The sequence below is a fragment of the Rhineura floridana genome, chromosome 5 (assembly GCF_030035675.1).
Source record: "Rhineura floridana isolate rRhiFlo1 chromosome 5, rRhiFlo1.hap2, whole genome shotgun sequence".
NCBI classification, from domain to species: domain Eukaryota; kingdom Metazoa; phylum Chordata; class Lepidosauria; order Squamata; family Rhineuridae; genus Rhineura; species Rhineura floridana.
Genome location: NC_084484.1, coordinates 164,439,085 through 164,454,086, shown reverse-complemented (window position 1 = coordinate 164,454,086; position 15,002 = coordinate 164,439,085). Strand labels below are relative to the sequence as shown.

General features: G+C 43.5%; 1 long non-coding RNA gene across 2 annotated transcripts in view; it reads right to left on the bottom strand.

The window, feature by feature from the left end:
- Positions 1–4,877: 4,877 nt before the first annotated feature.
- LOC133385528 (uncharacterized) overlaps positions 4,878–15,002 on the bottom strand; it is a 31,295-nt gene continuing 21,170 nt past the window's right edge. Inside the window, exons 2-4 of one of the 2 annotated variants that reach the window (XR_009762899.1) lie at positions 13,078–13,216; positions 9,860–11,488; positions 4,878–9,297 (exon numbers count right to left, since the gene is read on the bottom strand). This is a non-coding gene — a long non-coding RNA (uncharacterized LOC133385528). The remainder of the gene's footprint in view (positions 9,298–9,859; positions 11,489–13,077; positions 13,217–15,002) is intronic. The other variant, XR_009762900.1, reaches the window with a different exon arrangement.

Sequence of the window (15,002 nt, the reverse complement as noted above, 5' to 3'; positions counted from 1 at the left end):
TTGGTTACCCTTTTCTGCACCGTTCCAGCTCTACAAAGTACTTTTTGAGATGCGACTAGAAGCCAAATATGGTTGCACCATAGATTTATATGAAGGCATTATATTAGCACTTTGATTTTTGATCCCTTTCGGAATGATTCCTAGCAAAAAAAAATTCACCTTCTTCATAGCTGCCATCCTTTTGATTTGATGGTGAAAGATACTGACCATGGCAACCGTGAAATTAGTAACTTTGAGGCTCTTTGATTGCTTTCAAATATTTTTAGATGAGCTAAATGTTTTGAAATGGTTTTACATGGCTTTTAAATTGTTTTTCAATGTTTTACATTTTTTTTTGTTTCATTATAAATTGTGTTGTTTTCACTTTTTTATGTTTGCCACCTTGGGCTCCTTTGGGAGGAAGGGCAGGATAGAAATGGAAAAAGAGATTCAATTTTCTCTTTCAATTTTATGTTTACCAATCTCTTCAGAACACCCTGAACTGCTTATTCATCTGCATGGATCCAGAGAATTTCAAAAGCAAATGTCTCTCTCGTTCCCTAGGTCAGGGGTTGCCAACATGGTGCTTCTGGATGCCCGCATGCTCACCAGCACCTCCTATGGCACAAAACTCAGTAAATATCCCCTCAAATATCCAGATCAAAAACTGATTGACCTTCCTGCCCAGTTCCTGTTTGTGCTGGCTCAGCCTCTCCTACATTGACTATGGCCCCTTAAACACGCCCACATTTCATTGAATGCCAGGATTGGACCCCCACCCTCCCCTTCCATTCTGAACAGAGGAAAGGTGCAAAGAGCTTCTCCGAGTGAGCTGTGGCTGATGTAGGTGTCTCTTGTGGTTGACTGAGGAGGCGCATTCCCATGTCATTTTGTGTTCCTGCCTTTTTCTGCACTTTTAGAAGTGGCAGCAAATATGTGTCATGGCTTGCTCCCCACAGCAGCCATTTTGTGTCCACCACACACGGCACAGCAGCCATTTTGTGACTGGCATGGCACCCATAGAAATTTCTTAAAATGGCAAATGTGCCCACTGGCCTGAAAAAGTTGGTGACCCCTGCCATAGATATTGATTCATGTTTCGTATCATTGTTTCTTTCACTTTGAATATCACCAGCCTTGAAAAGTGATCAAAGTACACCTTGACAATGGGACAAGTAGTAATTTTTTTTTTTTTAGCTTGCCCCTCTGGCCAGGAAGAACACTAAACATCTAAAACAAACTGTGCTGAAAATAGCTTCACAGCTTTGGCTTGTCTCTTTTGTGTGTATAGTAAGAAGCAACTGTTCCTAAATGAAATCTGCACGTTACTTGGCAAGACAAATGGAAAGTGGAAAGGCAGAGTGGGGGGAAAGCAAACTGTGAGCCTGTCTGGCACCGGGTAAGTTAATATATATATATATATATATATATATATATATATTTCACTGACACGTGGAGCTTAATAGCCTGAACTTATGACTGCAAGCCAGGATTCTCCTTTTGCTTTAACGATAGAATCAAGGTGTTGTTAGAAGGTTGCCATAGAGTAGCTCGAGGCCCGACCCAAATCAGACCTATTCAGAGGCATTTGGGTCTCGGCCAAGTCAATTGAGAGAGCCCTAGATTTCTACAAGCCTGGTTGGATGTTCTAGAATGACCAGGGCTATCATGGGATGGGGCATGAGGCAGAAAGGAGAGGCAGGCGTGCACAGGAAAGAAGAGACTAGGAAAAGGAGGCACCTCTTTGTAGGAGAAGGTAGGTGCCTTTCCTGTCCGACCACTCCTTCTTCCCACCAGGACTCCCCAAGCCCACGTGCAATCCAAATCCCCTTCACTCACAAAGGAGCATGACCCTACAGTATGGAACCCTCTGGCTTTATCAGCTGGTAAGTGAAAGGATTCATCCTATGCGGTGCCAGTTGCTGCTCGCTTGCAGGCAGCTTCTCTACATGCAGAGAAGCTGCTCATGAAGGAGCAGTGACCAGCAATGCGAAGGATGGACTCTTCCCACTTACCACCTGGTGAGCAGAATTCCATCCTGTGTGGTGCTGCTTGCACCTGCCTGCTCTCAGTCAGTGATGGCCCTCTTGATGATATTTTTAATTAAAAAAACACCCTGAGCTCCGCCCACAGATAGCTTCAGGGAATGATCCGGAGAAGAATGGGTGCACCCCTTTTTTGGGACAGGATGGATTGGCTTTCTCCAGGGCCCACAGATTGAGATCACGGGGTGGATAGGAAGGGCTGTCCATAGCCCTATCATACAGCACCATGCTCTGCAACAGCGGTGTGTCCAACTGACCATCCATCCACTGGCCCCCATAAACCAGCCTATGCTGTGCACCAGTGCAGGTGCAACACACACATCTGGTGTGTGTGTGTGTGTTACACACACATTTTACAGAGAGTAGCAGCTTAGCCTTCTAGGCCTGGCTGGCACTCTGCAAACTGTGAGTGAAAATTGCCTTTTAAGTTTTTGTATAACCCCATCTGCACTATTACATTTAAAGCAGCATTATACCACTTTTAACAGTCTTGGCTTCCCCCGCCCCAAAGAATTTTGGAATTCCAAGCTACACAGGAAGTGGATTGGACTGTGAAACCCAAACTGTGTTTGCATTTTTACAAATTTGTAGGGCAGTACAATATCTCAGAGAGGAGGTCAGGTCTCTATCCTGCTCCTGCATTCACTATAACTGCCCAATTTCCCTGCTTTTTAAAGTTTGATAGAATTATCTGTTGGCTATAGGTACGTTCTTAAACCGCAAGGGTTTTTGCCTGTTAGTGAATTTGTGTGTTTCAACCTGCAACAGATGGAACTAAAGCTCTGGTTTTACAGCAAAAGGACACAGGCTGGGGATTATTTAGTTATTTAATTAGATTTATAGAACGCTTGCTGAAAAAAAAATTCTCCAAGTACAAGTCCAGTTATATATAAAACATGATGACAAATACACAATCCAATTAAAAACAAATATGCATAAAAGCATCATAAAAACAAAGATAAAATACATAAAACATAAAAAAGTGTAACTAAATCATGTGTCTGGATAAGCTTGCTGAAACAGAATCATAAAATAGTAGAAGGGGCCTATAAGGCCATCAAGTCCAACCCCCTGCTCAATGCAGGAATCTATGTTAAAGCACACCCGACAGGTGGCAGTCCAGCTGCCTCCTGAAGGCCTCCAGCGTTGGAAAGCCCACCACCTCCCTAGGTCATTGGTTCCATTGTCATAAGGCTCCAACAGTTAGGAAGTTTTTCCTGATGTTCAGCTGAAATTTGGCTTCCTGTGACTTGAGCCCATTATTCCATGTTCTGCACTCTGGGATAATCGAGAAGAGATCCTGGCCCTTTTGTATGTGACAATCTTTCAATTACTTGAAGAGTGCTATCATATCTCCCCAGTCTTCTCTTCTCAAAGCTAAGCATGCCCAGTTCTTTCATTCTCTCCTCACAGTACTTTGTTTCTAATCCCCTGATCATCCTTGTTGCCCTCCTCAGAACCTGTTCCAGTTTGTCTGCATCCTTTTTAAAGTGTGTCGAGAAGATATTCTGGCCCTCCTCTGTATGACAACTTTTCAAGTACTTGTGGAATGCTATCATATGAAATATTTTCAGCAGAGGTCTGAAACAGCAGAGTGAAAATAGAGTCAATAGGCAGGGAGTTCCAGAGTACACATGCCACCACACGGAATGGATGACTCCTTGCAAATGCAGAATGAACATTGTGTGGCTCTTTTATAAGTGCAAGTTTCACAGATCAAAATGATCAAATAGGCACAAATAGGGTAAGGTGATCTATTAAGTAAACTGACCGAAGCCATTAAAGGTTTTATATACCAATAGTAACACCTTGAACTTGGCCTTGTAATTAATTGGCAACCAGTGCAGATCTTTGAGGACAGGTGTAATATATTCTGGCTGACTCCCCTGCCAAAAATTGTACTGCAGCGCTCTGCACTAAGACCATATCTGTACACATTTAAAGCAGTATCATACCACTTTAAACGGCCATGGCTTCCCACAATGAATCATGGGGACTGTACTTTGTTAAGGGTGCTGAGAGTTCTTAGGAGACCCCTATTCCTCTCACAGAGCTACAATTCACAGAATGGTTTAACCATCAATCCCTCCTCCCAGGGCACACCACAGTTCACAGGATTCTTTGGGGTAAGCCATGTCTGTTTAAAGTGGCATGGTACTGTCTTAAATATATAGTGCAGATTTATTTATTACACTCACACCCCGCCTTTCTTTTCATCATAGAAACCCAAGGCAGCTTACATATGGTTCCCAGGTGGTCTCCCATTCAGGCACTGACCAGACCTGACCCTGCTTAGCTTCAGCAGGGTGCTGGCCTCATGTGCCTTCAGACGATAGCCTGGGACCTAACTAGATAATAGATGGGACCTAACTGCAGTTTTCAGATTCACCACAAGAGATGCCCCACACAGAATACATTGCATTAATCCAGTCTTGAAATTACCAAGGGTGTTAAATGCCCCAGTCATCCCAGAGGCACTTTTCTCCTCAACTGAGCTCTGATACTGCAAGTGAACTCAGTTGCGAGTTGAATGCTGGAATTAGAAAACTTGAGGCATCTCAAGTTCTGCCTCTCTCTATTGCTCTATCATCCCACCTTTCCTCCCAGAAGGAGCCCAGGGCAGCAAACAAAAATACTAAAAGCACTTTAAATGTAAATGTATTGCCTTCAAGTTGATTCCGACTTACGGTGACCCTATGAATAGGGTTTCCATGAGGCTGAGAGGCAGCAACTGGCCCAAGGTCACCCAGTGAGCTTCATGGCTGTGTGGGGATTTGAACCCTGATCTCCCAGGTTGTAGTCCAGCACCTTAACCACTACACCTTAAAAACAAGAGACTATAAAACATAGTAAAACAAAACATCTTGAAAACAAACTTTAAAAACATCTTAAAAAGCAATTCCACAACAGATGCAGACTGGGATAAGGTTTCTACTTAAAAGGCTTGTTGAAAGAGGAAGGTTTTCAGTAGATACCCAAAAGATAACAGAGATTGTGCCTGTCTAATATTTAATATTTAAGGGGAGGGAATTCCAGAGTTTCAGTGCCACAACACTAAAGGTCCACTTCCAGTGTTGTGTGGAACGGACCTCCTGATAAGATGGTATTTGTAGGAGGCCCTTCACCTGCAGAGTGCAGTGATCAACTGGGTATATAAGGAGTAAGATGATCATGCAGGTATCCTGGTCCCAAGATGTATAGGGCTTTGTACACGAAAACCAGAACCTTGAACTTAGCCCGGTAGCTAATAGGCAGCCAGTGCAATTCTTTCAGCAGCGGGGTAACAGATTGGCGATACCCCGCCACAGTGAGCAGTCACACTGCCGCATTTTGTACCAGCTGCAGCTTCCAGACCAGCCTCAAGGGCAGCCCCACACAGAGCGCATTACAATAATCCAGCCAGGAGGTTACGAGTGCATGGACAACAGTGGGCAGGCTATCTCAGTCAAGAAATGGCCGCAGCTGTCTTATCAGCTGAAGCTGGCAAAAGGCACTTCTAGCCACTGAGGTCACCTAGGCCTCTAGCAACAAAGATGAATCCAGAAGCACCCCCAGACTATGGACCTGCTCTTTCAGAGGGAGTATGACCCCATCCAAAGCAGACAATTGACCAATTATCCGAACTCGGGAAACACCAACCCACAGCACCTCTGTCTTGCGGGATTCAGATTCAGTTTATTGGTCCTCATCCAGCACACCACCAGGCACCAGTCCAGGGTTTGCATGGCTTCTCCCAATTCAGATGTTACAGAAAAATAGAGCTGGGTATCATCAGTGTACTGCTGACACCTTGCCCCAAATCTCTTGATGACTGCTCCCAAAGACTTCATATAGAGGAGAGGATTGGAGCTGTAAATCTAAACTTCTTTAGGAAGCAATCCCCATGCCCTGCCCGCTCTCCAGCATGTGGCACAGGCAGATTTTCACCCTCAACAGCCCAGTCGGAAGCCCATTCCCAGCCACGTAACATTAAGGGCAGGGCCACACCTTTGTTGGAAGTGGAGCAAGAGCAACTCATGTTTGCGTTCTTTTGTGTGTATTCCAGAAGGAAGATAGCCTTAAGGTCCTCCAACTGGCTAGGCTTGCCTACCTTTACCTGTGCTGTTCTCTACCTAACTTCCTTCTGTTGTAAACTGATATGCTCGGGGAAACTGACCTGCCCCTCCTTCGACTTCTTCTTCGACTGTTGGAGGAGAGAGGAAACATATTTGTCTTTGCTCTCTCTTCTGAGCCATAAGGGCAATACCCAAGTCTGGGCATTGTGCCTCCAACTTTGTTGTTGTTGTTGTTATGTGCCTTCAAGTCGATTATGACTTATGATGACCCTATGACTCAGTGACCTCCAATAGCATCTGTCATGAACCACCATTTGTCAGATCTTGTAAGTTCAGGTCTGCGGCTTCCTTTATGGAATCAATCCATCTCTTGTTTGTTCTTCTTCTTTTTCTACTCCTGTTTTTCCCAGCATTATTGTCTTTTCTAATGAATCCTGTCTTCTCATGATGTGTCCAAAGTACAATAACCTCAGTTTCGTCATTTTAGCTTCTGGTGACAATTCTGGTTTAATTTGTTCTAACACCCAGTTATTTGTCTTTTTCACAGTCCATGGTATGCACAAAGCTCTCCTTCAACACCACATTTCAAATTATTTTTCTTTTATCCATTTTTTTCGCTGTCCAACTTTCACATCCATACATAGAGATCGGGAATACCATGGTCTGAATGATCCTGACTTTAGTGTTCAGTGATACACCTTTGGATTTGATGCACCTCCAACTTACTTAGTTAGTTAGAACTAGGTATGCCTTTCATATCTACTATGTATTTCTATAAATAAAGTAGCTTTTCTTATTTTACTTAGTCTTAAGTCTCAGTGATCTAAATGCAGGGCAAAAGCCTGCTTCTTAGGTAAATACACACACTGGCACACACACAGCTCAGACAGCTGAGCACCTCTGCATATATATTTTCATAACAGCCTTTAACTCCTCTCGCTTGTGGACAGGGCTCATAGAATGAAGGACGCATTGGTTGGTCATGGATCTGCTATCAAGAGCAGTTGCACACAATGCTACCAGATGATGGGGCATTTCCTTGGGAAATGAATTCTACATTGGTCCCAGAAGGGGAGAGCCTAAGAATATTTGGCACATAAGGAGATGGTGCTAAAGGCTTTTGTGTTTACATGTGTGGAAGGAATAAACCTTCAGTTGCTAGAGGTCATAAAAGAACAGAGAAAATATTTCCAAGAGAGAGAGAGGGCTTATCCACACGGGAGCTTAATTTCATACTAAAGAAGCTGCTTTTACCATCGCAATAGCTTTTCAAGGTCCAAATTTCTTGTTCAATGGTAGCTTCCAATGTGCTGTTTTCTATTCACACATGTAGGCGTTCCTCTGGAAAGGTTTAGTGTCACTGTTTCCTTGTGGCCACACCCCCAAGTTTACATGTTTACTCCCTCCGGAATATCCATATTGCTAATGGAGATGGGGAGGGTTTTTTTGTCAGTTTCATTGTTTCTTGTCAATTACATGCCTCTGCCTAGAGAGTGTGGGGGTGCAACTGACATGAAACTATATGAAACTAACTACATGGGGGAGTGAGTGAAAGGCAAAGTAGGCAGCGGCTGCAGCAGCTTTTGCAGGCAACAGAGAGAGAGAGCAGGCGATGGGGCATAAAAGAGCCTGCCCACTAAAAAAAATTGAAGCAAACCGCCTACACGGAGAAGCGCAGTGCAGCTGAGACAGTTTTTCCTTTCCTTTTCGCATTATCGGTGGATTGAGTTAATATATATTTAAAGGGGGAAACTCTGATAGCTTCTCCTTGCCTGCAACATCATGTAAACCATGCGAATTACAAGAGGATGGAAGTAGCATCGGACGCACACTAAATCGCCATGTGGATGAGTCCAGAAGCAGCTGGACAGAAGCTCCTCTTAGCACTCTATGCTTTAGGAGGGACTTAGTACTGAATAGAAGTCTTGCTGTGCCAGATAGGGCCAGCTTATTGTTTTCCTTCATTTCTGTGTTCACTGTATCCTGTATCATTTTGTAATCCTATCTTAAAATTCTAATGCTCATTTTTGTCTTGAGATGATCTTCACCTGTAACAGGGAATTTTGATTTTTAAAGTTTAGAGGCAGCTAATTTGCCACCCATGTTCTGAAAGTGCTTCCTATGTTACACTAGGATGTGTGGAAGTCACCACCATGTATAGCAGAAAGCCATTTAAGCAATGCAAAATGCAAAAAGTTTATACAAATCTCTAATTCAGAAGTTGACATGTTATGGAATCACAGAATCTTGACATACATACAAGTTTGAAAGCAGTTTACCACTATGTACACCAAATTTTGAAATAATGAAAACAGCCGTTGCCAGGAACTGAGTTTCAACTACTGGCTTTTAAATATGATGCCCTGGGCTTCTTCTGGGAAGAAGGGCAGGATATAAATTTAATAAATAAATAAACAAACAAGTGGTCTGACCATGACAATGGGATGACATTCACACACACCCCATCTCCTGACCACCCTTTCCTCCATCTGGAGCAAAAATGAAATCGAGGGTGTGCCCTGCCCTAAATGTCAGCCCAGTGACAACTTGAGATAGTTCCATGGTTGTCACGGAGGCCATGACATCCCGAGCTGGAACACTAGAGGCAGCCTCAGCATGGACATTGAAATCACCCAGGACTATCATTCTGGGCTCCTGCAACCCTGAACTAGCATGTAGCTATTACTACTGCAGCACCAGCCATTATTGATGATGTCTACCATTCCATCCCCATCCTGTAGCTCTTATGTGATGATCTTGGTAGGCTCACAGCATCACAGGTTGTGACATTTCAACCGGCACAGTGGTTAAAGCCCCACTGTGCATTCTTCCTTGCTGATGCAACCGTGTTCAGGCCTTTAATCTCTCAAGTTCATTTACGCCATTATAGAGAATATAAAGGAAACTTGCAACCATTTATAACCCAAGAAGCCACTACTACAGTTGGGCAATATTGGCAATATTGTAACAATGGCAATATTATGCTCAGACCCTCCTACATTGTCTTTCTTGTTCCTGGGAGACAGCTGAGTAGGAACACAATCAGTAACTCTTCTCTTTAATCAGCTGGTTCCCAAGGGAGGATTGGAAACAGGAAGGTCTCTCTCTCTGTCACACCCACACGCTGTCACACACACACAGGCTTGTGAAATTGCTGAATGAATCAGAGCAGCCGCCGCAGTAGACTCTGTTTGCACAGGAAGTCATTGCATACGGAACTGAAGTAAAGATGATGAGAGGACAAATGCAGTAAGTAAGTTGAAGCATTTGGAGGGACATTATCTGCTTTTCCTATGGGGGAAAACTGTGGTACTTAGAGAACTGTGATACCCAAGCAGGCATTCACAGAATTACTCTTTTGATCCTGAGTAGTGATGACACCATAAACAAACGTGGAGAATCACTGCCAGTATAACCATATCTGGCAACTGAAAACATAACCTTAGTGCCACAGTTGAAATTTGGTACCTGTGTATACCAAGATTCCCTAAATACTAGAAAAGCCTGTAAATAAGATACTTTAAACACCAAACAGTCAAAACTTGGGGCACAAAGTTTAACTGGTAAAAGAGGCCAGCCCTCGGCAGCAAAGCAAGAATTATTTTAAAGCATTTAGTGGTATGGTGGAAAGGACTATCTCAGTGGTAGAGCATCTGCTTTGCACAGAGAAGGCCCCATGTTCAGTCTCCATTATCTCCAGATAGGACTAAATCCTGGAGAGCTGCTGCCTGAGCTAAATGGACCAATGGTATGACTCAGTATAACAGACAAAATACTTACCTAGTTCAACATCCACAGATCCCTATGGGAAGCACAGAAGCAGAAGATGTAGGCATACTATTCTTCAACCTCAGCCTCTTCAGAGGCTGCCTCTGATCCTGAAGGTAGCCAACAGGGCAATGTTTTGTAGGGCTGTGGAAGTTCTTTTGCTTCCTCACATGTCTGAATAAGACTTGAATTTGGGAGAGGAGATTCTTCCAGGAATGATCACTTATGCTTGCAGAATGCAAACATTATTTGTTATTATAGAAAGCATTTGCGATTCATTCACTCTAGGTTGGGGGGGGATCAAAACTGTTAAGGTAATTTCACAACTAATAGAAAATGTGACATTTGTATGCCTGTATCAAGAATATATTCAGATGTATGCATGGTGATCACACGAAACCAGATTGATATAATTATAAGTGGCCAATAAATCCAGCTGTTGGTGTTCTTACGCTGAACTCACTGATGCAGCTCAGGAAAATGCTCCTTGATGGATCAGTTACAAGTATGTCCTGGCTGCCTTAGTCACTAGTCCAGTGGAGAACCTGTTTTTCTTCTTATGACACACTGGCTCTTGGTTTCATGTTTCCTGTTCAAACTGGTAAAGTCATCTTAGCAAGAAGAGAGCAGCTGATGTCTTTTCAGAATCTTCAGGCATGTAGCTTAGCCCAGCCTCAGTACTTGCTGTGTTTTCTTGAATACTGCCAATTATTATTAGGTGTTTCTCCAGGGATTATTCAGGAAAGCACATCTTCTGTATTTATTGTAGGCATTGTAAGATTGGTATTGTCTTCCTCCTCCTGGAGGAGCAGATAAGGTGATACTAGTGTGGATTGTAGAGTTGGCCCAAGACATTTTGCTGACTGAGGCAAAGGATGAGATTCCATTAGAATCTGACTGGACTGGTAGTTGAGATTTATTTTCAACACTGGTGATGAGACATCCTCCGTTGTACCTGAGGGCAACAAGCTAGGTGAGGGGTTGCAGGGGAGGCTGTATGTGGTGCACATACCCAGAGCTCTGTCCACCACTCTTCTCCCGTTAGTAATTGCTGTCGTAGGCGGATGTCTTACTCTGCCTAATGGTAGGGCCAGCCTACTAGCCCTACTGTTCTTTGTTTTGCTTCCCAAAACACAAATAAACATTTTCTTTGGAAGGCAGAGGCATGTTGGGAGAAGGAGATGAAGACTTTTTTTAATGGATTGCTTGCACAGCCAGTGCAATTAGGGTCCCTTCATGAAAGGAGAGTCTTTCTGTCCCAGCCGTTGCTGAGGGTTGACTGGTCACTATCAAGCAGCTGCAAAGCTGTGGGGAGAGGGTGCCATTTGTAGGGGAGATGTAACAATGAGGGAAGGGGGAGCTTAACACTTCCCCCAGCCTCTGCTTTCCACCTGCAACTCCCTCTCCTGGCCACTTCCCCTGCAATGTGGCAAGCATAGGGAACCTCCATGGTGAGGAAAGCAACTGAAAGGGATGCAATAGGAAAGTAGCAGGCAGGGGAAGGGTTAAGAATCTCCTTCCCCACGCACAATTTTTCCTGTGCAAGCACCCTTTAATCTCCTTCCAGCCCTCTGCATTTTGTCCTGCAGCAACCAGGATACCCAGACCAAAATCTATCACAGACAGTTCATCCCATAGTTCCTTGAAAGAAGAGTGGGATAAAAACATAACGGGGGGAAATCATGAAACACAAATACACTTAAATCTGTTGCTTAACCTTAAATCATTATAATAATAATAATAATAATAATAATAATAATAATAATAAAATAATAATAAATTTTTATTTTTGAGTCGCCTATCTGGCTGAATTAACGGCCACTCTAGGCGACGTACAATAACAGGATAAAATACAATATAAAACCATAACAATAACGTTCAATAATTAAGCTACCCACTCCTACATGTAATCAGCAGCATTAAAAACTAACCCACCCCAGAAACCCCCTAGGCCTGCCTGAACAGCCAGGTCTTCAAGGAACGGCGGAAAGCCATCAAGGAGGGGGCATGGCGGAGGTCTAAAGGAAGGGAGTTCCAGAGGGTGGGGGCCACAATCGAAAATGACCTCTCTCTGGTCCGCACCAGCCTAGCTGTTTTAACTGGTGGGATCGAGAGAAGGTCTTGTGTGGCTGATCTTGTTAGGCGGCATAATTGGTGATGCTGGAGGCGCTCCTTCAGATAAACTGGGCTTTAAAGGGTATAGGGCTTTAAAGGTTAATACCAGCACTTTGAATTGGGCCCAGTAAACAACTGGTAACCAGTGAAGATCTATTAATACTGGAGTGATATGATCACGGCGACGGCTTTTCTTTATCAAACGTGCCGCCGCATTCTGTACCAGCTGTAGTTTCCGGACCGTTTTCAAGGGCAGCCCCAATATTATAATATTAAGATCCCAAAATCCATACGAGGGCAATACATTGATTTGGCTAAGCAAAAAAAAAAGTATGCAGACTTTTGTGTTCTCTGGAATACTTCATCAGGCTACATCAAGGATGGGAAATCTGTGACCCTCCAGAGGTTGTTGGACTCCATAAACCAATTGGTCAGGGATGATGGGAGTTGTAGTCCAACAACAACTGGTGGGCCACAAGGTCTCCATCCCTGGGCTAGATGGTAAAAAAGCAAGTGGGTGGGAAGAAAAAAGCCGGTGGGTGGTGAAACCATGGAGTCTGCATCTAGTGACAGGCTCAAGATGGAACGTGGGTGGAGGTAGCAGACATTCAAATGAGGCTGTTAGGTGTTTTGCAGGTTTCAGGTTGGACCCAGGGCTGCTGGGAAGAAGGAATATCTACTAGTTGTCCCCCACCCCATCTTTGGAAATATAAAATCCATGACCCAGGTCTGTCTCCATCCTTAGGCAAAACACACAGGCTTCTTGGTAGGCAGAAAACAAGAATACAGTAGGGCCCCGCTTTATGGCGCTTCGCTTTACAGCGATTCGCTAATACAGCGGTATCAATTAGATACAATTAGACTAAAGCCCCACTCATATGGCACTTGTTCTGCTTTTATGGTGGTTTTTGGGCATCACGCGCCATTCTATTCAATGAGTTCCGCTTTACAGCAGGGGTCCGGAACGTAACCCGCCATATGAGTGGGGCCCTACTGTAAAGAGAAGATAGGCAGCCTTTGTGTAAACAAAGTTGGAGAATAATTGTAAGTGCTGTGCTAAATAAATCTTTAAACATTTTTTAAAAAAACACCCCAAATTGAGTAGGTATACCTACCGAGCAGATGGCGGGAATGTTCCTTCAGAGAATGATGTCCCATCTTCAGATGGTATAACATCCTCTTCCTCCAGTTTGTGATCCTGCTGCTCAAGGGCTAAATTCAGTACTCTCCGAGTCACAGAAAAAGTAAAGGTAGCTGTGTAGACCCATAGGAGAAATTCCGAAATCCGTATTAGGACAATACCTTTATTAATCCAACCAAAATGTCACAAGATAGTGTACAAAACAGTGTGTAACATCAAAGCCCTTTTAACTTAGATTTAGGGGGAAATGTTAATTTTATTAATCCTTTATTTGTGCTTCTTTTCCTATTATTAATGTTGTTGTATGCACACATTATCACTGTAATTGGGGATACCTGAGGGACTAGTGAATTTCTAAATGAAATGCCCTGCCCTGCACCTCTCAGACTAGGAGGAGAATTGGAACGTAGCTATCCACAGGATATTGCACTTTTCCAAATATTGCCCCAGAGCACTTTATACTGTATATATCAAATCTTCATTGAAATTTGGATCTTGGGAAAAAGTATTGTCAGGCAAAATATGTATTTTTATCCCTAGGGATAGATGGATCAGCCTGTCACTTTTGGATGTGCTCAGTCATGATTTGTTCCATCCTATTTTCTACACTTCTTTTTCCAATGCATGGGGGTAAAAATCACATTTAAATTGTATACATTTTGTTTGCATTCTTCCCCTAAAATGCATATTTTTCTATGCTTTGCAATGCATTTTCTCCACAAAACATGCATTTTTATTTGCATTTCCTTCCCAAAATATACATTTTAGTTTCCAGGTTCATTTTAAAGTACTGGTTTTGACTTATAAAGCCTTATGCAGCTCAGGACCTCAATATCTCAATGACCGTCTCTCCCCATATTAACCAACTCAGACCCTGCACTTGTCAACAGAGGCCCTTCTTTGTGGGCCCCCTCCACCGGAGGCTCAGAGGGTGGCAACACAGGAAAGGTCTTTTTCAGTGGTGGCCCCTGGCTGTGGAATGCTTTCCCAAAGGAGGCATGCCTGATGCCTTCTCTATCCATCTTTCGCCACCAGGCAAAGACCTTCCTTTTCACTCAGGTCTTTGGTATGCTGTCTTAGTTCTTTAGGGTGTGTGTGTAAATGTGTATATTGTATATTATAAAATGGGGGATACTTGGCTCAGCAATACTACATGTGAGAAGGATTTTAGAATTGTTGTTGATCACAAGCTGAATATGAGCCAACAGTGCAATGTGGCTGCAAAAAAGGCAAATGCTATTAACAGAAGTATAGTTTCCAGTTCACATGAACTACTAGTTTCCATTTATTCAGCACTGTTTAGGCCTCATCTTGAGTACTGCGACCAATTCTGGACACCACATTTTAAGAAAGATGTAGACAAACTGGAACAGGTTCAGAGGAGGGCAACAAGCGACCAATTCTGGACACCGCATTTTAAGAAAGATGTAGACAAACTGGAACAGGTTCAGAGGAGGGCAACAAGGGGACTAGAAACAAAGCACTATGAGGAGAGAGTGAAAGAACTGGGCACATGTAGCCTTGAGAAGAGAAGACTGAGCGGAGATATGAACACACTCTTCAAGTACTTGAAAGGGTTGTCACACAGTAGAGGGCCAGGATCTCTTCTCAGTCATCCCAGAGTGCAAGACATGGAATAATGGGCTCAAGTTACAGGAAGCCAGATTTCGACTGAATATCAGGAAAACCTTTTAACTGTTAGAGTGGTACGATAATGGAACCAATTACCCAGGGACGTGGTTGGCACTCCAACACTGTAGGCTTTCAAGAAGCAGCTGGACAGCCACCTTTCAGATATGCTTTAACTTGGATTCCTGCATTGAGCAGGGGGTTGGACTTGATGGCCTTATAGGCCCCTTCCAACTCCACAATTCAATGATTCTACGATTCAATGTTTTA